The sequence below is a fragment of the Rhinoderma darwinii genome, chromosome 2 (assembly GCF_050947455.1).
Source record: "Rhinoderma darwinii isolate aRhiDar2 chromosome 2, aRhiDar2.hap1, whole genome shotgun sequence".
NCBI classification, from domain to species: domain Eukaryota; kingdom Metazoa; phylum Chordata; class Amphibia; order Anura; family Rhinodermatidae; genus Rhinoderma; species Rhinoderma darwinii.
In genome coordinates this window covers 94,370,695-94,395,690 of record NC_134688.1, presented here as the reverse complement: position 1 = coordinate 94,395,690, position 24,996 = coordinate 94,370,695, and the positions used below count along the sequence as shown (strand labels likewise).

The 24,996-nt window shown below is 42.1% G+C and overlaps 1 long non-coding RNA gene across 1 annotated transcript in view; it reads right to left on the bottom strand.

The window, feature by feature from the left end:
- Window positions 1-12,079: 12,079 nt before the first annotated feature.
- The window catches only part of LOC142742320 (uncharacterized), a 102,846-nt gene continuing 89,929 nt past the window's right edge, over window positions 12,080-24,996 (bottom strand). The window contains exon 4 of the long non-coding RNA XR_012881350.1: window positions 12,080-12,217. This is a non-coding gene — a long non-coding RNA (uncharacterized LOC142742320). The remainder of the gene's footprint in view (window positions 12,218-24,996) is intronic.

Genomic DNA, 24,996 nt, shown 5'->3' with positions numbered 1-24,996 from the left:
CATAGCGACCCTAGTGACGTCACTATAGCAACACTTGTGACATCACAATAGCGACCCTTGTGACGTCACCATAGCGACCCTAGTCACATCACCGTAGCGACCCTAGTCACGTCACCGTAGCGACTCTAGTCACGTCACCGTAGCGACCCTAGTCATGTCACCATAGCGACCCTTGTGACGTCACAATAGCGACCCTAGCAACGTCACCATAGCGTAATGACTGTGAAGTCATAATCGTGATTATGGTGACATCACAATAGTAACCTTTGCTATATCCCAAAAGTAATGATTGTAACATCACAATAGTAACCATAGTTACATCACAATAGAAACAATAGTAACATAAAAATAGCTATCTTTGTGACATCACAATTTCATTATTGTGACAATACAATAGTAAAGACTGTGACATCACAATAAGCATTGTGACATGACAATAATGACCATTGGGGAATCACAATAATGACCATTTTGTCATCACAAAGTGAACATTGTGGCATTATATTAATGACTCCTAGGACCATTAAGACATCACAATAGTAAACATTCTGACGTCACAATAGCGACCCTTGTGTCATTATAATAGCCACCCTAGTGACGTCACCATAGCGACCCTAGTGACGTCACCATAGCGACGTCCCCATAGCAACACTAGCGACGTCACCATAGCGACCCTAGCTACGTCACGATAGCGACCCTAGCGACGTCACAATAGCGACCTTTGTGACGTCACCATAGCGACCCTAGTGACGTCACCATAGCGACCGTAGTGACGTCGCCTAGGGCGGTCGTTGCAAGTAGGCAGGGACTGAGTGGCGGGTAGATTAGGGCTCACTTGTCTGTCTCCCCACCCCCGTCATTACATAATCACAAGCCCATACCTAGTCTACCCTGGTCCCTGACACCACTATGGACCCCCTTGAGGCCCTGGCTCAGCAAATGCAGGGTCTCTCCCTACAGGTCCAGGCCCTGGCTCAGAGGGTCAACCAGCCTGATGCTACCATGGTAGTCCCCCTCACCTCACCTCTTGAACCCCACCTCAAGTTGCCCGACCGGTTCTCAGGGGACCGGAAGACTTTTCTCTCCTTTCGGGAGAGTTGTAGGCTCTATTTTCGTTTAAAGCCCCACTCCTCAGTTTCTGAGAGCCAGCGGGTGGGTATAATTATGTCCCGGCGCCAGGAAGGGCCCCAAGAATGGGCCTTCTCCTTGGCTCCTGACGCCCCTGAACTTTCCTCCGTTGATCTTTTCTTTTCTGCTCTCGGACTCATCTATGACGAGACTGACAAGACTGCTTTTGCCGAGAGTCAGCTGCTGACCTTACGTCAGGGTAAGAGACCTGTTGAGGAGTATTGCTCTGACTTTAGGAAGTGGTGCGTAGCTTCTCGGTGGAATGACCCTGCCTTAAGGTGCCAGTTTAGGTTGGGTCTGTCGAACGCCCTGAAAGATCTGCTAGTTAGTTATCCCTCTTCTGACTCCCTAGACCAGGTTATGGCTTTAGCGGTACAACTTGACCGACGTCTCAGGGAACGACGACTTGAACTTCTTGATGTTTTCTCCTCTCCCCCCCATGATGCCTCCCGAGGTTCCGTTGCTTCGTTCCTCCCCGGAAGACTCGGAGGTACCTATGCAACTCGGGGCCTCCGTGTCCCCCCCAACAACGTAGAGATTTCCGCAGGAAGAATGGTCTCTGCTTCTACTGTGGGGATGACAAGCATCAAGTGAACAACTGTCCTAAGTGTAAGAATGCAGCCGGAGAACTTCCGCGCCTAAGTGATCATCGGAGAGGTCACTTGGGCGCACAGGTATTTCCCGTAAATATGAAACGTAATAAAATCTTGCTTCCCTTTCAGGTCTCTTTTGGTGGTAGGTCTGCTACCGGCAGTGCCTTCGTGGATTCAGGGTCTTCTGCTAATATCATGTCTGTGGAATTTGCTATGTCTCTAGCTATGCCTTTGATTGATTTGCCTAAACCTGTCCCGGTAGTGGGTATCGACTCCACTCCTCTTGCTAATGGTTATTTTACACAGCATACCCCTGTTTTTGAACTCCTTGTTGGCTCCATGCATTTGGGGCAGTGCTCTGTACTGTTAATGCAGGGATTATCGTCCGATTTTGTTTTAGACCTTCCCTGGTTGCAGTTGCATAATCCCACGTTTGACTGGAATTCTGGGGACCTTACCAAGTGGGGTAATGAATGCTTGACGTCATGTTTTTCTGTTAATTCTATTTCTCCCCCTGAGGTGGTGAACACGCTACCTGAGTTTGTTCAGGACTTCGCCGATGTTTTCTCTAAAGAGGCCTCCGAAGTGTTACCTCCTCATAGAGGATATGATTGCGCAATCAATATGGTACCAGGAGCTAAGCTCCCTAAGGGTAGGATATTTAATCTCTCTTGTCCCGAACGTGAAGCCATGAGAGAGTATATCCAGGAATGCCTGGCCAAGGGTTACATTCGCCCCTCTACTTCTCCGGTAGGTGCTGGCTTCTTCTTCGTAGGGAAGAAGGATGGTGGTCTTAGGCCATGCATTGACTACCGAAGCTTGAATAATGTCACTGTAAGGAACCAGTATCCCCTTCCTCTGATTCCTGATCTCTTTAATCAGGTTCAGGGGACCCAATGGTTCTCTAAGTTTGATCTACGGGGGGCGTATAACCTTATCCGCATCAAAGAGGGGGATGAGTGGAAGACTGCGTTTAACATGCCCGAAGGTCATTTCGAATACCTCGTCATGCCCTTTGGGTTTTGTAATGCTCCCGCGGTCTTCCAGAATTTCATAAATTAGATTTTAAGAGACTACCTGGGGGTATTTCTTATAAACATATGTCTCAACAGGAAAAATTGTTATAATGGTTAGGTCACCAGCGAGTGCGGATTTAGACCTCCCTAATGTCAGAATAGAAACTCCAAAATACATTAGAAAACACAGAGAATAAGGAGTCATGCACTATTAGAATATAATTTGCCAAAGGCATAGAAAAATAAATTTTATTTGACAATACAGGTTACATATAGATTAAAAAGTAGACTACAAATCAGACAACTGTATACCTCCAAATAACGTAGGAGAACAAGGAGGAACCACTTCTATATAGCACAGTAAAAGGAAGAAAACTTCCAACAGATGACATAGTGTGAACTGTTGCTGAGACAAAAGTTAAGTGACAATGAATAAAGCAAAGGCAGGAGGCCAGAATACGGTATCTAAGTCGATCGCATAACCGGCACAACCAGGCTTATAGTAACGTTGGTAAGAAGCAAAGTATAAACTAGACATTATCAATAACAGCAGTCATGCTTGCTAGTATACAGAGCACTAAATAACAAGTTCAACGAGTCACTAAACCTAAGTAAAGCATATAGATATTCCCAGAGTATAAATATAGGTGTGGGAGCTAAGTAGATTACTATAGAGCACAGCAAATAGAGTTACTAACCCATGTGGTTCCTACGATCCAGTAGCTTTCCAAGTGAGGAGAAACCCCAACGCGCGTTTCGCGTGGATGGCTTTTTCAAGGGGTATACTATCACCTGTTTAGTCCCACCACTTTAAATACATTTGGTAGTTCAATCAGCTGGTGCGTGCAGGCCAATGGGATATACACGGCTGTGCCTGTCAAGTCGAAGCATCGCGAGACCTGCGCACCTGACAGCCGAGTCCCCACTACGCATGCGCGGCTCCGGAAACCACGCACGCGCAGAGGGGCACAATCGACAGACAGCGCGAGAGCCACGGATGACACGCACGACAGGCAGGGCCGATAGATAACATCGCAAGGTAAAACCAAAACGAGTCACAAAGTTTAAACGAGTTCTAGTACTACGGGATTTTTTGACGAATAGCAGTTTATTTGACACGAGTGTTTCAAAGGACAATTGTCCACAAGATTCATATTGGGATAGATCGTGCTGAAGTAAAGTTATTATAAAACGATACCTCAAGCCAGAGTCTTAACAAAACACTTATTTTCAAATGAAAACAGATGTGCAGTAATACATAAATAGGCACAATAAATTAATGCAAGGTTATTGAAAAGTGATAAAGATAAAAATAACAAATAAATAAGAATATAAATATATATAAATAAATCTACTTACATATATATTAAATATAAGTGCACAGACAAAAGAAGAAACACTACATGTTATAATAACATTTGTGTTATAATTATAGGGATACGATGCTGGATTTAATCAGCAATAAAAAAGTGACAAAAAAGATAAAATAAATAACTGTCTGTTATATTATGGAAATATTAATAGATAACTAAATAAAGCGTAATGTAAATTAATATAAATAGTATATAGTGTATTACAAACTCTAAGACCATACTCCTCAGAATATGGAACAGACAGAAAATTATATTATAAAAAATAAAATACAATGGATTGTCCCACGACGTGTGGACAGACTTGACTGAGTCCCGAGCAGATCCACATTATGGGAGTTAGACGTCCCACATCATCAAGACGAATATTTCTGCTATCCCAGAAGTCCCGATCCCAGACCAATATAAATGTATATGATCACTAGTAACCATGATGAAAAACTAAAAGGAGAAAAATTGTAGATTGAGCATGTCATGAAGGTGCTCCAGGTCCTTCGAGAAAACAAACTGTTTGCGAAGACCGAAAAATGTGTGTTTGGGGTGCAGGAGATACCATTTTGGGCCAAATCCTCACTCCTCATGAATTCCGCATGGACCCTGCCAAGGTCCAGGCTGCCTCCCTGAAGGCGTTACAGTGCTTCCTGGGGTTCGCTAATTATTACAGGAGGTTTATTGCTAACTTCTCGGTCATCGCTAAGCCTCTTACGGATCTCACACGCAAAGGTGCTGATCTCCTCCACTGGCCTTCTGAGGCTGTCCAGGCTTTTGAGGTCCTTAAGAAGTGCTTTATCTCAGCCCAACCAAATGGAGCCATTTATCGTGGAGGTTGATGCGTCCGAGGTGGGAGTGGGGGCTGTCTTGTCCCAGGGTACCAGGTCCCTCACCCATCTCTGTCCCTGTGCCTACTTCTCCAGGAAGTTTTCACCCACTGAGAGTAACTATGATATTGACAACCACGAACTCTTAGCCATTAAATTGGCATTTGAAGAGTGGCGCCACTTCCTGGAGGGGGCTAGGCACCAGGTAACGGTCCTTACCAACCACAAGAATCTGGTTTTCCTAGAATCTGCCCGGAGGCTAAACCCGAGACAAGCTCATTGGGCGTTATTTTTTACCAGATTCAACTTTGTGGTTACCTATAGGGCTGGGTCTAAAAATGTTAAGGCTGATGCACTGTCACGTAGCTTCATGGCCAGCCCTCCTTCGGAGGAAGATCCTGCTTGTATTTTGCCTCCAGGTATAATCATTTCCGCTATTGATTCTGATTTAGTCTCTGAAATTGCGGCTGATCAAGGTTCAGCACCCGGGAGCCTTCCTGAGAACAAGCTGTTTGTTCCCCTGCAATTCCGGCTAAGGGTACTTAGGGAAAATCATGACTCTGCACTATCTGGCCATCCAGGCATCCTGGGTACCAAGCACCTCATTGCCAGAAACTATTGGTGGCCTGGGTTGCCTAAAGACGTTAAGGCCTACGTCGCCGCTTGTGAAGTTTGTGCTAGGTCCAAGACTCCCAGGTCCCGACCAGCGGGCTTACTATGTTCTTTGCCCATTCCCCAGAGACCTTGGACCCATATCTCCATGGATTTTATCACCAATTTGCCTCCATCTCAAGGCAAGTCGGTGGTGTGGGTTGTAGTAGACCGCTTCAGTAAGATGTGCCATTTTGTGTCCCTCAAGAGGCTACCCAATGCTAAGACGTTTGCTGCCTTGTTTGTCAAACACATCCTGCGTCTCCATAGGGTCCCTGTCAATATTGTTTCTGATAGAGGGGTACAATTTGTTTCATTGTTTTGGAGAGCCTTCTGTAAAAAGTTGGAGATTGATCTGTCCTTCTCCTCTGCCTTCCATCCTGAAACTAATGGCCAAACTGAGAGGACTAATCAGTCTCTAGAACAATATTTAAGGTGTTTTATCTCTGACTGTCAATATGATTGGGTTTCATTCATTCCCCTCGCCGAATTTACCCTTAATAACCGGGTCAGTAACTCGTCAGGGGTCTCCCCCTTTTTCTGTAATTTTGGGTTTAATCCACGGTTGTCTTCCGTTTCACCTGGTAGTTCCAACAATCCCGAGGTAGAGGTCGTTCATCGAGAACTGTGCACAGTCTGGGCTCAGAAGAACCTAGAGGCGTCCCAGAGTATACAAAAAACTCAGGCAGATAGAAAATGTTCTGCTAACCCCTTGTTTATGGTCGGGGATCTGGTGTGGCTATCATCTAAAAATTTGCGCCTTAAGGTCCCGTCCAAGAAGTTTGCTCCCCGGTTTATTGGGCCGTACAAGGTCATTGAAATCCTCAATCCTGTCTCCTTCCGACTGGAGTTGCCCCCATCTTTTTGAGTACACGACGTGTTCCATGCCTCCCTCCTTAAACGCTGCTCCCCATCCTTGGCTCCCTCGAGGAAACCTCCGGTCCCTGTTCTCACCCCTGAGGGGGCAGAATTCGAGGTGGCCAAGATTGTGGACAGCAGGATGGTCCAAGGCTCCCTCCAGTACATGGTGCATTGGAGAGGATACGGGCCTGAGGAGAGGACTTGGGTACCCGCTCGGGATGTTCACACTGGGATATTGGTCAGGAGGTTTCACCTTCGTTTCCCCAGTAAACCAGGTCCACTTAGAAAGGGTCCGGTGGCCCCTCATAAAAGGGGGGTACTGTAAAGGATCTGCCAGGCACAGCTTCGGGTTAACGCCCATAGATAATCAGTCTGCACCTGCTTCTATTTCTGTGAGACTGACTCCATCTTCCACCACTCAGGGTGGCAGGCTTAGGAGTGGGAGAACCTATCACAGCCTGGCCAGACGGAGCTAGCTCCCGCCCTCTGTCTATTTATACCTGCCTTTCCTGTTCCTCCTTTGCTTGTGATTCTTCTCGTTTGGTTTCCTGGCCCTGCTGCAGCTTCTTGTACTATTGTCCTTGCTTCATATTGACCCCGGCTTGCTGACTACTCTCCTGCTCTGCGTTTGGTACCTCGTACACTCCTGGTTTGACTCGGCTTGTTTACTTCTCTTGTTGCTCACGGTGTTGCCGTGGGCAACTGCCCCTTTCTCCCCCTAGCTCTGTGTACCCTTGTCTGTTTGTCTGTCGTGCACTTATTGAGCGTAGGGACCGTCGCCCAGTTGTACCCCGTCGCCTAGGGCGGGTCGTTGCAAGTAGGCAGGGACTGAGTGGCTGATAGATTAGGGCTCACTTGTCTGTCTCCCCACCCCCGTCATTACACAATGATTGTAACATAACAATAATGACCATTGTGACTTTACAATAGTAATGTTTGTGATATCACACTATTAACCATTGTTACATTACAAAAGCGACCAATGTGACATCACAATAGTTACCATTTGGAAATCGTAATAGTTACCATTGGGAAATGACAATAATAATGATTGTGAAGTCACAATCGTAATTATGGTGACATCACAGTAGTAATGATTATGACAACACAATAGTGACCATTGTCACATCACAATAGTAACATTTGCTATATCGCAAAACTGCTGTTTGGGCACGCTGTAGAATTCAGAAGGGAGGGAGCGCGATTTGGCTTTTGGAGTGTGAATTTTTCTTGGTAGTAGTTTTGTTTGGCGTTTTAATGGTATTCTAGTTTAAAATGTGGGGGCATATGTAAACTGGGCAAAGTACATCAGGCTTGATATCTGAAATAAATCAAAAAGAGAAGCGCCTCATGTTGCAGAATACCAAAACAAAGGTGAATGGGTAAACCAGGTGTAGGAAATATCCTCACCTGGGAAAGTCGTGCAGTATCCAGGAACAAAACTGTTTGAAGGCATACAATTGAGATATATATATATCGGAAGTCAAAAAGCGCTACTTCATCCAGACGGTAGAAAAGAAATTGGTTAGGTATTAATAAAGTATTTATTAACCCCTTCAGGACTGAGCCTGTTTTGGCCTTGTGGACGCAGCCAATTTTTTCAAATCTGACATGTGTCACTTTATGTGGTAATAACTTAAGAATGCTTTTACCTATCCAAGCGATTCTGAGAATGTTTTCTCGTGACATATTGTACTGTATGTTAGTGGAAAAATGTGATCACTAAATTCAGTATTTGTTTGTGAAAATCACCAAAATTAAGAGAAAAATTTTCAAAAACTAGCATTTTTCTAAATTTAAATGTATCTGCTTGTAAGACAGATAGTAATACCACACACAATAGTTACTAATTAACATTTCCCATATGTCTACTTTATGTTGGCATCGTTTTTTGAACATCCTTTTATTTTTCTAGGACGTTAGAACTTAGAACTTTAGCAGCAAAAAATGGGGTACAATAATCCATAGATGTGTGTTACGCTGTGAAGCAATCCTTTATGCACAGGCCAGTGTCGCACTGAAAAATGATGTAATTTATTATACCCCTTTTGGTACACACAGCCGTAGTGACGTGAGGGCTGTTTTTTTGCGGGTTGAGCTGTAGTTATTATTGGTAGCATTTTGGGGTAAATGCAACTTTTTGATCACTTTTTATAGTTTTTTTCGGTAGGCAAGGTGTCCAAAAAACAGCAATTCTGGCATGGTTGTTTTATTTTTTTATTATATAGCGTTCACCACGTATCATAAATTACATGTTAACTTTATTCTGCGGGTCAGTACGATTCCGGCGATACCAAATTTATAGCACTTTATGTTTTACAACTTTTTGCACAATAAAATTAGTTTTGTAAAAAGAATGTATTTTTTCTGTAACCATGTTTTTGCAAAACAAGCTATATTTTTTACAGGTACGATTTTTGGATACAAGTAACTTTTTGATCACTTTTTATTTCAATTTTTGGAAGACAAAGTGACCAAAAAACAGCAATTCTGGCAACGTTTTTTTAGGGCTTTTTTTTACGGCGTTCACTGCGCAGGATAAATAACATAATATTTTTATAGTTCAGGTCATTATGGATGCGGCGATATCAAATATGTATGATTTATTTTTTTCAATAATAAAGGACTTGATAAGGGAAAAAGGGCGATTGTGTTTTATTTTATTACTAGAATATGTCAGACAGGAGGCCATTGTTAGGCCTCCTGTTGCCATAGTAGCAGTCGGCAGCCCTGCCATCGCTGCAAAAAAACTCTGTTAACTAGGACTTAAAGGGATTGTTTTGAAATAAGGCTGGATCCAGGACAACCCCTTTAACCCCTTCCCGCTCCTTGATGTACTATTACGTCATGGCAGCTGTATCGTTCGCGCTCCATGACGTAATAGTACGTCACGGGAGTAACGGCCGTTTCGGCCGTCCTCCCGACACATACAGGAGCTGTGACGCTGCTGTCTTGTTCAGCAGCTGTCACAGCTCCTACAGCGGGGACCGATCGCTGTGTCCCCGCTGATTAACCCCTTAAAAGCCGCGTTCTATAGAGATCGCGGCTTTTTAGGGGTTAAGCTGCCATCGCCGGCCTGCTACGCGATAGCGGCCGGCGATGGTGACTATGGCAACCGGACACCAAACAATGGCGTCCGGCTATGCTATAGACGGAAGCCTAGTGGGTCCTGACAACGTCAGGACCCACTATGCTTGCTGTCAGTGAGTAGCTGACAGTTCTAATACACTGCACTACGCATGTAGTGCAGTGTATTAGAATAGCGATCAGGGCCTCCTGCCCTCAAGTCCCCTAGTGGGACAAAGTAATACAGTAAAAAAAAAGTTAAAAAAAGATGTGTAAAAATAAGAAAATAAAACATTTAAAAGTAATAAAAGTAAAAATCCCCCCTTTTCCCTTATCAGTCCTTTATTATTAATACAAATATATAAACAAACAAATAAACTATACATAATTGGTATCGCCGCGTCCGTAACGGCCTGAACTACAAAACTATTTCGTTATTTATCCCGCACGATGAACGCCGTAAAATAAAATAATAATAAACCGTACCACAATCACAATTCTTTGGTCACTTCACCTCCCAAAAAATGGAATAAAAAGAGATCAAAAAGTCGCATGTACCGAAAAATGGTAATGATTGAAACTACAGTTCGTTACGCAAAAAATAAGTCCTCGCACGGCTTGATTGATTGAAAAATAAAAACGTTATGGCTCTTAGAATAAGGTAACACAAAAAGTGAATGATTGTTTACAAAACGTATTTTATTGTGCAAACGCCATAAGACATAAAAAAAAACTATAAACATCTGGTATCGCCGTAATCGTATCGCCCCGCAGAATAAAGTGAATATGTCATTTATAGCGCACGGTGAACGCTGTAAAAAAAAACGAAAAAAAAAACAATAGTAGAATTGCTGTTTTTTAGTCACCACGCCACCTAAAAATAGAATAAAAACTGATCAAAAAGCCGCATGCACCCCAAGAAAACTACAATGGATTCCTCAAGGGGTCTAGTTTCCAAATTGGGGTCACTTTTGGGGGGTTCCCAATTTTTTGGTACCACAAGACCTCTTCAAAACGGACATGGTGCCTAATAAAAAAGAGGCCTCAAAATCCACTAGGTGCTCCTTTGCTTCTGAGGCCGCTGCTTCAGTCCATTACCACCCGAGGGCCACATGTGGGATATTTCTCAAAACTGCAGAATCTGGGCAATAAGTATTGAGTTGCGTTTCACTGATAAATCCTTTTGTGTTATAAAAAAAATGGTATAAAGAGGATTTTCTGACAAAAAAAATTTTTACAATTTCACCTCTACTTTGCTCTAAATTTTTGTGAAACACCTAAAGGGTTCATAAACTTTCTAAATGCTGTTGTGAATACTTTGAGGGGTCTAGTTTCTAAAATGGGGTATTTCATAGGGGTTTCTAATATATGGACCCCTCAAAGCAACTTCAGAACTGAACTGGAACCTAAAAAAATAAATAAATGAGGCAATACTTCGCTTCTTACATTATACTGATAATGAGCCATGCCCACCCCGAGATGACCCCAGTTTTGACCGTTTGTATAAACGGAGACCCCTATTAGACCGTTCCAGTGCCCGGTTTTCCCCAGCATACACCCCGAGAAGTGTATTTCTATTGATGAGTCCCTGGTACATTTTAAAGAGAGGGGTCAATTCCGCGAGTACCTGCCGGGTAAGAGGGCAAGGTATGGCATGAAGATGTATAAGCTGCATCAGGGTATACCTACAGGTTTAGGATATATGAAGGAAAGGCCACCCCCAAACCAGACTGCATCCTGGACTACAATAGGTACATGGGAGGGATGGACTTGTAAGATCAAGCCCTGAAGCCCTACAGCGCCATGCGGTGTGGTATAAGAAGCTGGCCGTGCACATCATACAGATGGCTTTGTACAATGCGTACGTGCTACGTCGATGTGCAGGCCAGACGGGAACTTTCCTGGAATTTCAAGAGGTGATTATCAAGAACCTAATCTTTAGGGACCAAGAAGGGGGGGCACCCAGTACTTCTGGAAGCGGGGCCACACGCATCGTACCAGGGCAACACTTTCCAGGAGAAGTTCCCCAAACTGGCAAGAAGGGAAAAAGTCAAAAGAGGTGCAAAGTCTGCTATAAGAGGGCGATAAGGGATGACACAATATATCAATGTGATACGTGTCCCGAATAACCAGAGCTCTGTATGAAAGAGTGTTTTAAAATTTATCATACATCCCTTGGTTTATAATTTACCCCAATTTTACTTACCCTGATGCACTCCGCACAGCTTATCCCCCCTCGTCTTTCCCCTCTGGGCCCTGCTGTGTGTCCAGGCAGCTGATAACAGCCACATGTAGGGTATTGCCATACCCGGGAGAACCCACATTACAGTTTATGGGGTGTAGGTCTCCGGTCAAAATATTTATTTCTCTGTGCGCAATGAAAATATATATAATTTTGACAATGTGATTTTCTTTTTTTTTTTATATATATATAATCTATCTCTCACTGGTAAAATTAACCTAGCCTAAAAATTCTAGACTGTTCATGTCTTTGACAGTGGGCAAACTTACAAAATCAGCAAGGGATCAAATACTTATTTCCTTCACTGTATATATATATATATATATATATATATATACATATATATATATATATATACACATCTGATTATGTACTACTGGACTGGCAGGATTAGTCGGGCCGATGTTGATGCGTATCATTAAATCCCGGTACATGTAGAGCTGGTGAGTGGTCACGATGTTCCAATGGTTATCTGAAAAACATTAATAATTTATATAAATAAAACATTATTCAACAAAATTGGCACAATAAATATGAAATTTTGTTGTATAACATGTATCACATACCGCATGCTTTTACATGCATGCATGTATAAAAACATTCAATAAGGAGGACACTGCATGGGCACCCAACATTGCAAAAGCCATGTGTTAATTAATTCAATCTCGCTACATTAAATTCGATATTAAGGCCCCTAGGATGTAAGGAACCCAATAAATATATCCATTTAAGTTCACATTTATGTAAAAGTCTGTGTCTCTCTCCCCTCCCCCCCCCCCTTGTAAGGAATGGGAATGTTTTCAAGGATCATAAATTTCAAATCCTTCTCTGAGTGCCCTAAATCACAGAAGAGTTTTGCCACTGGCAAATCACGTCTGTTTTTGCAAATGGAGTACCTATGGTTGTTAAAACGGATTTTAAAGTCGCAAGTGGTTTCACCCACATAAAGCAGTAAACAAGGACACCAAGGAACATATATAACCCACCCAGTATCACAAGTAAGAAATTGTTTGATTTTATGTTGTTTGTGGGTAACAGGATGCTCAAAAAAGTTTCCCTTGCACATGAACCGACAATTAACACAGTGCAGACAAGGGAAATTGCCCATTTTTCTAGGTCTGAGCAATGTTTGTTGGTCTGTCGCACATGTTTTCCCACCTACGTTGTTAACCAATTTGTCCCGTAAATTCTGTGGACGTGTGTATGACATAAGAGGTTTGTTCTTGAATGGCCCAATATGTTTGTAGCTATTTTGTATGATGCCCCAATGTTTATTAACAATTTTCGACACCTCTCCACTTAAATCGTTATATGTGGTAACAAATGGGATACGTTCATGTTGTTTGGAAGATTTTGTTTCAGCGAAGGTACCAGCGTTGGAAGAAGATGCAATCTTGTCCCTACACGTACGTAATAATTTCCTGGGATAACCTCTTTGTGAAAAATTAACCACCATCTGATCTAATGTTTGATCTAGTTTGACTCCATCATCGACAATACGTGTAGCTCTAAGCATTTTGGCTGTGTGGAAGAGACCGTACCATTTTTTTAGGATGGCAACTGTCAAATCTAAGTAACGTGTTGCGATCAGTCTGTCTATATATATATATTGCTTGAGAAAGGCCCCATGGAGTAGGGCTGAAACGTCGCAAGTGGTGATTAAAGTGATCCTATTTTTTGACTGAATTTGGAGTGCTGTCCTGTATCTTGGACCTTGAGATATATATATATATATATATATATATATAAAAATATGTTTGTTATAAAAAAGAACAATTTGGGCTGGTGTCATTATCTCATGGAAGTTATATAGCGCTAGGGAGGCTTACACCATGCTGTGGTCAGAATGTGAGGCAGCATCGGAGACTGTGTCATAAATAGAAACTGTTTTAGACGGTTTTAGGTTTATCTTCAGGGGATGTTATCCCTGATGCAGTTGACACTGCAGAATATGGAAGCGCAGGGCCTAGTAGCGCTGTAGCGAAGGACAACCTGGTCCTTCCAGTTGAGGCTCTCGTATGGGCACCGGCTCCATCTTTTGGGCCTAGAATCCCTGCATTTAATCACACTCCTGGCATAACTGTGGACAATTACAATTTTGGCCAAATGGATTACTTCAGCTTATTTATTACTGACTGCCTCCTAAAAAGGGCAAAATATGGCATTAAAATTTATAAATTGTGCGGTCAGGATATACTACCTACCGCCTTCAAGATTTATGAAGGGTGGGACCGCTCAATAAAGGTTTCTGGATGACCCTTGATCTTTCCACCGGCAGCAAAAGTGTGGGATTGTGCTTCACAAGGGGTAGAACCTGCACTGCGACAATTTTTGTTCCAGTGTGCCCCTGTTTAGGCATTTGCATGCTGCGAGGTCTGGGGTGTGTGGTACCATGTACAAAAACCAAATTGGTTTTAAGCTGCAAATAGTGGGGAAGCGCATGGTAAAGAGGAACTCCTGGGCTTATGCATTAGAATTGCTGACGGTCAAGTACAGGGAGCGCAAAGGTGTGTTTGTACTAAGCACAATACATACCGCAGGAACAGTGGCAGTGAGGGAAAGAGGGGCAACATCGGACAAGCACAAACCAGTGAGCGTGTCCAAATATAATAAGTACATGGGGGGGGTGAATTTAAGGTTATACAGGCCTGTTTAGTGAAACGAAAATCTGGTACAAAAAAGTGGCCATTTATCTTCTACAGATGGCAATCCACAATTCATTTGTGCTCTGCAAAAAAAAAAAACAGAGGAAGAGACACATATCTGGATTTGCAGGAGAAAATTATTGAAGGCCTCATATTTGACGTTCAGGACACCAGAGAAAGCCCCCAGTCTGAGGATGTCAGACAATTGACATTTTATCAGTCCCATTGCCCCAACACCAACTAGAAGTAACCCCCAGAAAAAGTGTTGCATCTTCAGAAAAGATGGCCGCCGCAAAGATCCCAATATTTCTGTCCCTCATGTCCCTCACAACCAGGCATGTGCATTCACCTATGTTTTTAAAAAAATACCACACTGTTCTGAATTATTAGATTTTAGATTATTAGTTGAAAATATATTTGCCCTACATTACATTTTTATTTTCCCCCTTATTTTACTCCATGGGTGGGGGAGGGAATGGGTGGGGGGAGGATGTCATGTATGCATATTTTATAATGTGCGACTGCTGAATTTTCATTTGCAATTTCCTATTTTAGGAAACCAAAATAAAATAAATTCCTATTATACCCCTAGATGAATACTTTTGGGATCTCTGCTTCAAGAGCAGATATTTTGAAAGTGTTATAGAAACTCTGGAGAGTTTTGTAAAATCAGCTTTGAAAAAAGGCGATTTGTGAAATAAGCTTCTTCTATCGTCCGCCCTCCTACATCTCTATGTGATAAATAAGGCACACATATTGGGTATGGACGGGAGGAATGGCAATTTGTGAAAGGAGATTAATTTTGGTCCATACTGTGTGTGAAAAACGCTTGCGTAAACTGACGCATTTGCCCAAAAAATTCACATTTTATTTTGTTCTATCGTATTCAAGAAACTTTGAGAAGAAAACTGGACTTTCTAAAAAGATGATAAACCCCTTGAAGAAAACCTTGGGGGTCTTCTTGTGTGAATGAAGTAATTTATGGGGTGTTTCTAATGTTTCAGCTGCACTAGGCCCCCCATAAACTGCATGCTGCTATAAGATAAAGTGCAGAATTGATGGACCCCCCCAAAAAAACTCCTTTTATACCAAGCCCTGGCATATGCCCGCACAGTGAATAAAGCACACATATTGGATAAGTGGCAAAACCTGAAATGAGATAATTTTGTGGTCACGGTTTGCATAAACTGCCACATTTTCTAAATTCTTGCATTTTTTTTCAATTTTGCCCACTTTAGAGAAAAAAATAAAGATGATGTATACTGACAAATGCCATTAACAAAGCCCTATCTGCCCTTTAAAAATAGTGTAAAATTCAAAAGATAAACTTTATTCACCTGCAGAGTTAGGGTATGTTCACACGCAGTGACCAAAAACGTCTGAAAATACGGAACTGTTTTCAAGGGAAAACGTTTTTCGTGGCATTTTTTACGGCCGTTTTTGGAGCTGTTTTTACTAGAGTCTTTGAAAAACTGCAACAAAAACGTCCCAAGAAGTGACCTGCACTTCTTTTTCGCGGCTGTTTTTTTACACGGCCGTTTTTCAAAACGGACGCGTGAAAAAACGGTCCGTCGGAACAGAACGCCGTCTTTCCCATTGCAATCAATGGGCAGATGTTTGGAGGCGTTCTGCTTCCGATTTTTCGTCCATTTTTCGGGTGTTTACGGGCCGAAAAACGGCTGAAAATGTGTCGTGTGAACATACCCTTATAGTCATCTAAAGAAGCGCATAGCAAAATTGTGAAATTTTCTCTGGTCATTTAGCTGTAAAACAGCTTAGTATTTAACCGGTTAAATATCCATGCCGGATTTGCCTATGGCAAATCCGTGACATGTGAACATAGCCTTAAGATATTTGAATACGTGTATAAAACAAACTAGACAGATTAATATAGAGCGCTCCGCTGATTAGTTTCTTCTGCGCCGCTTGTGCCCCAGCATGCAATGTGCCGGCAGCAGGGACTCATCCCACCTACTACACCCAGCTATAAACAATCTCCGTTGCCATTTTACTGCTCATTAGATCAGTGAGAGCGAACGATAAACCTGCAACATATCAGTGCTGTACCAAACAACACTCTCTTACATAGTTGTAAAAAAACCAAAACTTAATTTGACCCCAGAGACTGAGTCCCAGAGCAGAGCGCTAGTATAGGCTCTGCTCCAGGACTCTGTGGAATCCCCTGACATCACTGTCCATATATGGACAGAGTTGTCAGGGGCTTCCCCAGAGCTGGAGTTCCGGGCAGAGCGCTAGTATAGGCTCTGCTCCGAGACTCTGTGGAATCCCCTAACCCCAGCGCTGGAGTCCTTGTGATAGCGCTACTACCAACTGGCTCCTTACATGGGAGCAAATGACGCGCAGGCGCTGTGATAGTGCTGGAGTGGGCATGCGTGGTAATCACAGCTAGTGTAGAAACCACGCATGCTCAGAGACTAGCAGTGTTTCTCTCCCCTAGCAGCAGACCGGAAACTATCAGAAGAAAGGGAGTATCCGGTCCACCCCTTCCCTCAGTGTACAGTGAAGTCAGGAATGACATACCTGTACTTTGAGCCAGCTAGGAAAACGGAACTCAGATCATGGACGTGCTAGCGCCAGAAGTAAGGATTTTGCTACTGGAGACGTATCACATGACCAGCGCTGGAATCGGATGTTCGAAGATTAAATCAAAACGTAAGCATATTACAAATTACATTAATTTTATATGTGCAGTGAAATAGAAATTAGTTAATTGGTTCCGGAAAACCCCTTTAATGTACGACGGATACACCCATGCGGCTTAGCCTTATTCAATGGAAGTCAATGGAATCTGCGTCAATAAATCACGTCACTTATTGATGCGAATTTTAAATCCATCAGAAAAATTCTGTCACGTCTGAATGTATTTTCCATTAAAAACAATGGTAGGCAAATTTAACGCAGATTCCATGTGGATTTCTGAATCTACTTTGAAATCTACGTAAAAGCCGAAATGCTTATTGTCAATAGACCCTTCTAACAAGTAAGGATAGTGCAAAGTAGTATCAAATACAATACAATATTCAATAGCCTCATAAAATACTGAATATTTACTTTCACCAAAGCATGAACCCTTTTCTTCTCTATGACACTGCCATCCTGTGGATACAAGTGGCAGTGACACTGCAAAAATGTGTTCTTGACCCACAGAAAAGGTATACAAGCAACTGATCAAGGTCATCAAGGCCATCAATACAAGCAAATGTAGTTTCGCCCAAGCTTGATCTGTTTGTCCCTGGGGACTAACTGAGTGAAAAATAAACAGTAAGGGGACTAGTTGGAGTTGCTCTTTCCCCATCTGACCTACAATAAATATATGAAAACATCTCTCACCAAAAAGTTGGCACATGTGGGGATAACCAAATGCCACCACAGAGATCTGTGTTGGATTGTTCACATTTTGGGCTTTTTGTCAGATGATTAGGATTATCTGCTGTAGTCCTGCATGTATCATTTTAAAATTAGATTATTTCCATTTTTCACTTAGAAAGTGTTTCCAAAGTAGAATTCACTCTTTAAGAATTTGGGGAGTAGCGCCTGGAATATGCAAGGCCCATTCTCAATATAATGGGAGCCTTTAATGCCTCACACTTATCTCTGATCACATTTTAAATATTAGAGATCGACTTTCTGAATGAATTGTCTCCAATCAATTTGTTGAATACATCTTATCTTGGTTGCGTAAATGCAAAAGATTTGAGCTATAAGTATATAAAAAAAATTGTTAACCCGGTAGGGCAAAATCTTGCAAGAGGTCTGGCAGATTCTAGATGTTACATTATGTTGATACCCCCGCATCTCCAGGGGGCAAACCGTTTGATGATTCCATATAAGTCGGTATTTAGACATTTAAAAAGATAAACCATATTGTTTCCTTAATTCCTTCCAAGAGGTAATTGTGTCAGAAAGGACAATGGAACATTTTGACACTGAGGGAAAGGAGGAGGCTGTGGTATACTATAGGGTCATAAACTTCTGCTAGAGATGATATGATAATATAGAAACATTTGACTGATGTATCCAGTCTAATATGTGTCTTCCCAGGCAGGATAGATTATAGCCTCTCGATTTAGAGAAAATTAAGTTCCCCCTGCTCCTTCAGCAACATTAATTTAGCTAGAAATATCCAATGTGTTTTCCCATGCTATACAAATTTCGTAAAGGTAGTTTTTAGTGATTTAGTGTCCGCATGATTTACGAGTGGAATGGTTGGCAACAGGTATAGGATTTTAGCAAAATTAATCAATTTGATGAGATGAACCCTACCCATAAATGCTCCCACCTTGTAAACTCAATCTGTATTTTGCTTATGGGAGGGGGTAATTGAGGACATATCTAGATTCTTGGGGTTTTACCAGTTTTAAACCCCCAACTACTTTATGAAAGAAAGGGCTACTTTTATACCTACTGAATTAATTAGTGTAGTATCCTACTGCAGGATTTTGGAAATTACTTTCAAATCCGATGGTACGGCTCCGGTTATAACATGTCCTTACCCACCTTGGGTAGCAATTTTATATGGGTTACACTTGCTTCTTCAGGGATACCTTTATTGTGTAGGATAAAATTATAGTAGTCAGCAATGGGTTGCAAGGTCTGTGGCCTTAATAATTTATGTTCAAATCCCTCAGCACTCTATTTATTTCTTCTAGGTGCATTTAGTAGGTTTCCACACCAATGTATAGAAATAATAGGAACTTTGCACTCAATATGATTCTATATGAAATAAGTACTTTATTAAATCACACAATTGGTAGTAATCCAAAATTACGTTTCGGTCTTACACCAGACCTTCCTCAGTTTTACAAAATAATGACATACTTTGAAAATGTATCATATCCTTTTGTAACATAATAAAAATAATATAGACAAACACATACAAATATATTGTGCATACATTTCATGGTCCAGGAAGAAAATAGCCCAACTTGTAACTTAATCAATGCATAATGCGTTATAAAGGTAGTTACATTAGATCATGAAATTCGTAGACGTGACTCAGGGGAGTACTGTAATGGTGCAATTAAAATGTGTCCATAGAAGATGGTAAGAACTACGACGTTACTACTTTAGTAATGCTGTTATAGAGAAGGTAGAACTGTATATCCTAAATCGTGTCAGTAGCAACTGAAATGAATAGAATGCTAGATAATACTGAATCCACCTGTGAGCCCATGTAGTCCAATAGAAACTCCTAGTACACATATATTGAGGTATAGTAGTCATTAGTATATCACTATGTCCAGTGTGTTGAGTAGAAAAAAGCATTATAGTAATCCCAGAAGGGCACAGGTACCCGTACAATAGGTAATAGATAAACCGGGCTAAAAAGGTATGCATTATATTATAGCTAATTATTGCTTACCAGATAGCGTCTGCGAGTAGTAGAATACGGCCCTCGCGACCTCAGTCGCTGTTGTGGAATGGAGCTAGCTGATGGAATGGCACTAGCTGATGGAATAATCATAAACACTGGCTTGCCATAGGCAAAAAAAAACGCATGATTTGACAGATACCTAAAGCTAATCTGTATTAGGGTATGTTCACACGGCCTATTTACGGACGTACTTCGGGCGTTTTAACCCCCAAATTACGTCCGAATTTACGGCTTGAAAGCGATGACAAACATCTGACCATTGAAAGCAATGGGCTGACGTTTGTCTGTTCACACGAGGCGTATATTTACGTGTCCCTTTCAAAAGACGGCGCATAAATAGATGCCCGCGCCAAAGAAGTGTCATGTCACTTCTTCAGACATAAATGGAGCTGTTTTCCATGGACTCCATGGAAAACCAGCTCCAGCTACATCCGTAATCCGTAAGCGCCTGCACATGCCGTTACGGCTGAAATGACGGGGCTGTTTTCTCCTGGAAACAGCCCCGTAATTTCGTCCGTTACGGACGCTGCCGTGTGAACATACCCTTATAGCTAAAACATAACTTTTATTATTTTCAAGTAGGAAAAAACAGAACAAGCTAACCATTTAGGTTTAAAAGTTATATTGCAGTCTATAGCAGAGGTCATGGATACTGTAAGTGTTGCAACACTGTTGCAACTAGATGCACAAAAGAGGACAGCCTCCTAACAGTGTAACATTGATTTTGTCAATACAGGTGTTATCCTCAATAAGCGGCTGCAGTCCGCATTCGGATACTGCTATTAGAAGACCGCTGTCACATAGGGTACGTGGAACCACTGGGCCGTACCGCCTTGACGGAATGGCAGCTGGCCAACAGGACACAGGTCACAGTCTATAGTTCGTATAGTGTACCTGTGGTAGCTCAGACAAAAGCAAGACTGGCTCGGCTGGGACTAGGCAGTTGCCATTGACTTCTATTGCAAAATGTACACAATTTGTTTCAAACCTGTTATCTACCAGGACAGGATAAAGAACCCTGCTGCATCCTGTTTTAACCCCTTCCCGCCGGATCACGTACAGTAACGTTATTAAAACTGGTGTCTTACCGCATTTTCACGTTACTGTACGTCATGGAGATGAAGCTGGCTCAGGAGTTGAGCCAGCGACATCACCGCCGGGTGACAGCTGTATGTTACAGCTGGCACCCTGAGGTATCGGGCAGGACCGGAGCTAGCCTCCGACGTTCAATAGAGATCGCAGCATGTGAGGAGTTTATAGCCACCGGCACCCCAGCAACGTGATCGCTGGGTTGCCGGTGGCTGCAAAGGCGATCGGAGGGCTAATGCTTACCTCCCGATCAGCCTGTAACGGAATCCTCCTATGCCCCGTCGTCGGCGGGGCCCAGGAGGCTTCCGGTACCATCGGCAAGATGGTGCCGCCTCAGCTTCCAGCTCAGAAGCTGAGCCGGCGTCATCAGCAGTGGGTGTCCCCTGTATGTTACAGCGGACACCCCGATCTATCGCCAGGAACCGGAGCTAGCTCCGATTCCTGGCATTAACCCCTTCGATGCAGCGATCCATTGTGATCGCTGCATCCTAGAGGTTTGTAGAAAATCGGCAGCCTTGCCATGCGATGGCAAGGCTGGCGACTGTTACTATGGCAACAGGAGCCCTAACAATGGACTCCTGTCTGCCATTACGTAAGCTGATTAGGCCCCGCCCAGAGGGGGAGAACTGACCGGCTTGCTGTCAGTGAGCAACTGACAGTTCCAATACATTGCACTACATAGGTAGTGCAATGTATTAGAACATCAAACAAACAGTTGGACATTCAAGTCCCCTAGTGGGACTAAAGAAAAGTGTAAAAAAAGTAAAAATAAAAGTTGTAAAACATACAATAAAAGTTTCAAGTAATAAAATAAAACACAATCGCCCTTTTTCACTTATCAAGTCATTTATTATAGAAAAAAATAATAAAGCCATACATATTTGGTATCGCTGCGACCGTAACGACCTGAACTATAAAAATATTATGTTATTTATCCAGCGCAGTGAACGCCGTAAAAAAAAACCCTCAAAAACACATAATAACAGTTTTTTTGGTCACTGTCTTCCAAAAATTGAAATAAAAAGTGATCAAAAAGTCGCATGTATCCAAAAATAGTACCGATAAAATCTATACCTCGTCTCGCAAAAAACAAGCCGTCACACAGCTCCATCGATGAAAAAATTTTAAACTTATGGTTCTCACAACTTGGCGACAGAAAAAATACATTCTCTTTCCAAAAGTAATTTTATTGTGCAAAAAGTTATAAAAAAGTTCTATAAATTTGGTATCGCCGGAATCGTACTGACCTGCAGAATAAAGGTAACATGTCGTTTATAACGCATGGTGGACGCTGTATAAAAAAAAGCAACTAAAAAACTATGGCAGAATTGCTGTTTTTTTTGTCACCTTGCCTCCCAAAAAAAGGATAACAAGTGATTAAAAAGTCGCATGTACCCCAATATGTACCAATAAAAGCTACAGCTCGTCCCGTAAAAAAAGAGCCCTCATACCACTACGTCTATGAAAAAATAAAATAAGTTAAGGCTCCAATAATTCAGGAAAGAAAAATATCCAGTTGTGAAGGCCCGAGGGGAACATTTCTTCTGTTTCAAAAGGCGATGTATTAAGGCACTAAAATTAGGGAACCAGGAAGGGGAGGGCCCAAACATATCTGCTGGAAGCAACGGTGCCCGTATTATACCAGGACAACACTTTCCCAGCAAAATTCCCCAAACTGCAAAGGTGCGAAGTGTGGACCAAAAGGGGGATAAGGAAGGACATTTATCAGTGCGACACCGGCCTGTGCAGAAAGGATCGATCACAGCGTAATACACATCTATGGATTATTTTATTATTTTTTTTACCTTATTATTATACCACCTGACTATGCCCCTGATGTACTCTGCCCAGCTCAGATATGCCCCACATTATAAACGGAAACAACAGTGATACTCCAAACAAAACTATTACCAAGCAAATTCCACGCTCCAAAACCCAAATGGCGCTCCCACCCATCTGAGCCCTACAGTGTGCCCAAACAGCTGTTTACTTCCACATATATGGCATCACCATACCTGGGAGAACCCTTTTAACAATTTTTGGGTGTGTGTCCCCAGTGGCACAAGCTGGGCACGACATATTTGACACTGAATTGGCATATCTAGGGAAAAATTTTAATTTGTACCTTCCGCAGTGCAATCATTTATGGAAAAGACACGTGGGGTGAAAATGCTCACTACACCTCTTAATAAATGCCTTGAGGGGTGCAGTTTCCAAAATGGGGTCACTTCTCAGGGGTTTCTTTTATTATTTCACATCAAAGCCTCTGCAATTGTGAACCAATACTTTATATGTCGCCAAATTAGGCCTCAATTTTACATGGTACTCTTTCACTCCTGAGCCCTGTCGAATGTCCAGGCAAAAGATTAGGGCCACATGTAGGGTGATTCTAAAACAGGGAAACACCGCATAATAATTGAGAGCTGTCTTGTTATGGTGGCACAAGCTGGGCACCACATATTGGCGTATCTAAGGAAAAATTCCCATTTTCATTCTCCCACATCGTGTGCACACGAATTTCTGCAAAACACCTGTGGGGTTAACATGCTCACTACACCCCTAAGTGAATACCTTGAGGGTGTTGTTTCCAAAATGGGGTCACTTCTGGGGGGGATCCACTGTTTTGGTCCCACATGGACTTTGCAAATGCAACATAGCGCCCAGAAACCAAATGCAGCAAAATCTGTACACCAAAAGCAAATGGCGCTCCTTCCCTTCTAAGCCCTGCCGTGTGCCCAAACAGCATTTTATGACCACGTGTGGGGTATTGCCATACTCCAGAGAAGTTGCTTTACAAACGTTAGGGTTCTTTTTTTCCTTTATTTGTTGAGAAAATTAAAAATTTGGAGCTAAAGCTACGTCTTATTGAAGAAAAAGGATTTTTTTTATTTTCACTGCCCAATTCTAATAAAATCTATGAAACACCTGTGGGGGAAAAATGCTCACTACACCCCTAGATGGATTCCTCAAGGGGTGTAGTTTTCTCAATGGAGTAACTTTTTTGGCGTTTTCACTGTTTTGGTACCTCAGGGGCTTTGCAAATGCGACATGGCCTGTGCAAACCATTCCTGCTAAATTTGAGCTCCAAAAGCCAAATAGCGCTCTTTCCCTTCTAAGCTTCGCCGTGTGTCCAAATATCCGTTTATAACCACATGTGGGGTACTGTTTTACTCGGGAGAAATTGCTTTACAAATGTTGTGGTGCTTTTTCTCCTTTAGTCCTCGTGGAAATTAGAAAAAATTTGCTAAACCTACATTATCTTTGAAAGAATGACGATTTTTATTTTCATGGCCTACTTCCAATAATTTCTGCAAAAAACCTGCGGGGTCAAAATACTCACTATACCCCTAGATAATTTCCTCAAGGGATGTAGTTTCCCAAATAGGGTCATGTTTGGTGGATTTCCACTGTTTTGGCACCGAAAGAGCCCTTGAAACCTGACATGGTGCCTAAAATATTTTCTAATAAAAAGGAGGCCCAAAATCCACTATGTGCTCCTTTGCTTCTGAGGCCGGTGCTTCAGTCCATTACCGCACTAGGGCCACATGTGGGATATTTCTAAAAACTGCAGAATCTGGGCAATAAATATTGAGTTGCGTTTCTCTGGTAAAAACTTCTGTGTTACAAAAAAAATTGATTAAAAATGAATTTCTACAAAAAACAAATGAAATTTGAAAATTTCACCTCTACGTTGCTTTAATTCCTGTGAAACGTTTAAAGGGTTAAGAAACTTTCTAAATGCTGTTTTGAATACTTTGAGGGGTGAAGATTTTAAAATGGGGTGACTTTTTGGCGGTTTCTAATATATAAGGCCCTAAAAGCCGCTTCACAACTGAACTGGCCCCTGTAAAAATAGCCTTTTTAAATTTTCTTGAAAATGTGAGAAATTGCTGCTAAAGTTCTAAGCCTTGTGACGTCATAGAAAAATAAAAGGACGTTCAAAAAACGATGCCAATCTAAAGTAGACATATGGGGGATGTTAATTAGCAACAATTTTGTGTGGTATAACTGCCTGTCTTACAAGCAGATACATTTACATTTAGAAAAATGCAAATTTTTGCAATTTTTCACAAAATTTTGGTGTTTTTCACTGATAAATATTGAATTTATCGACCACATTTT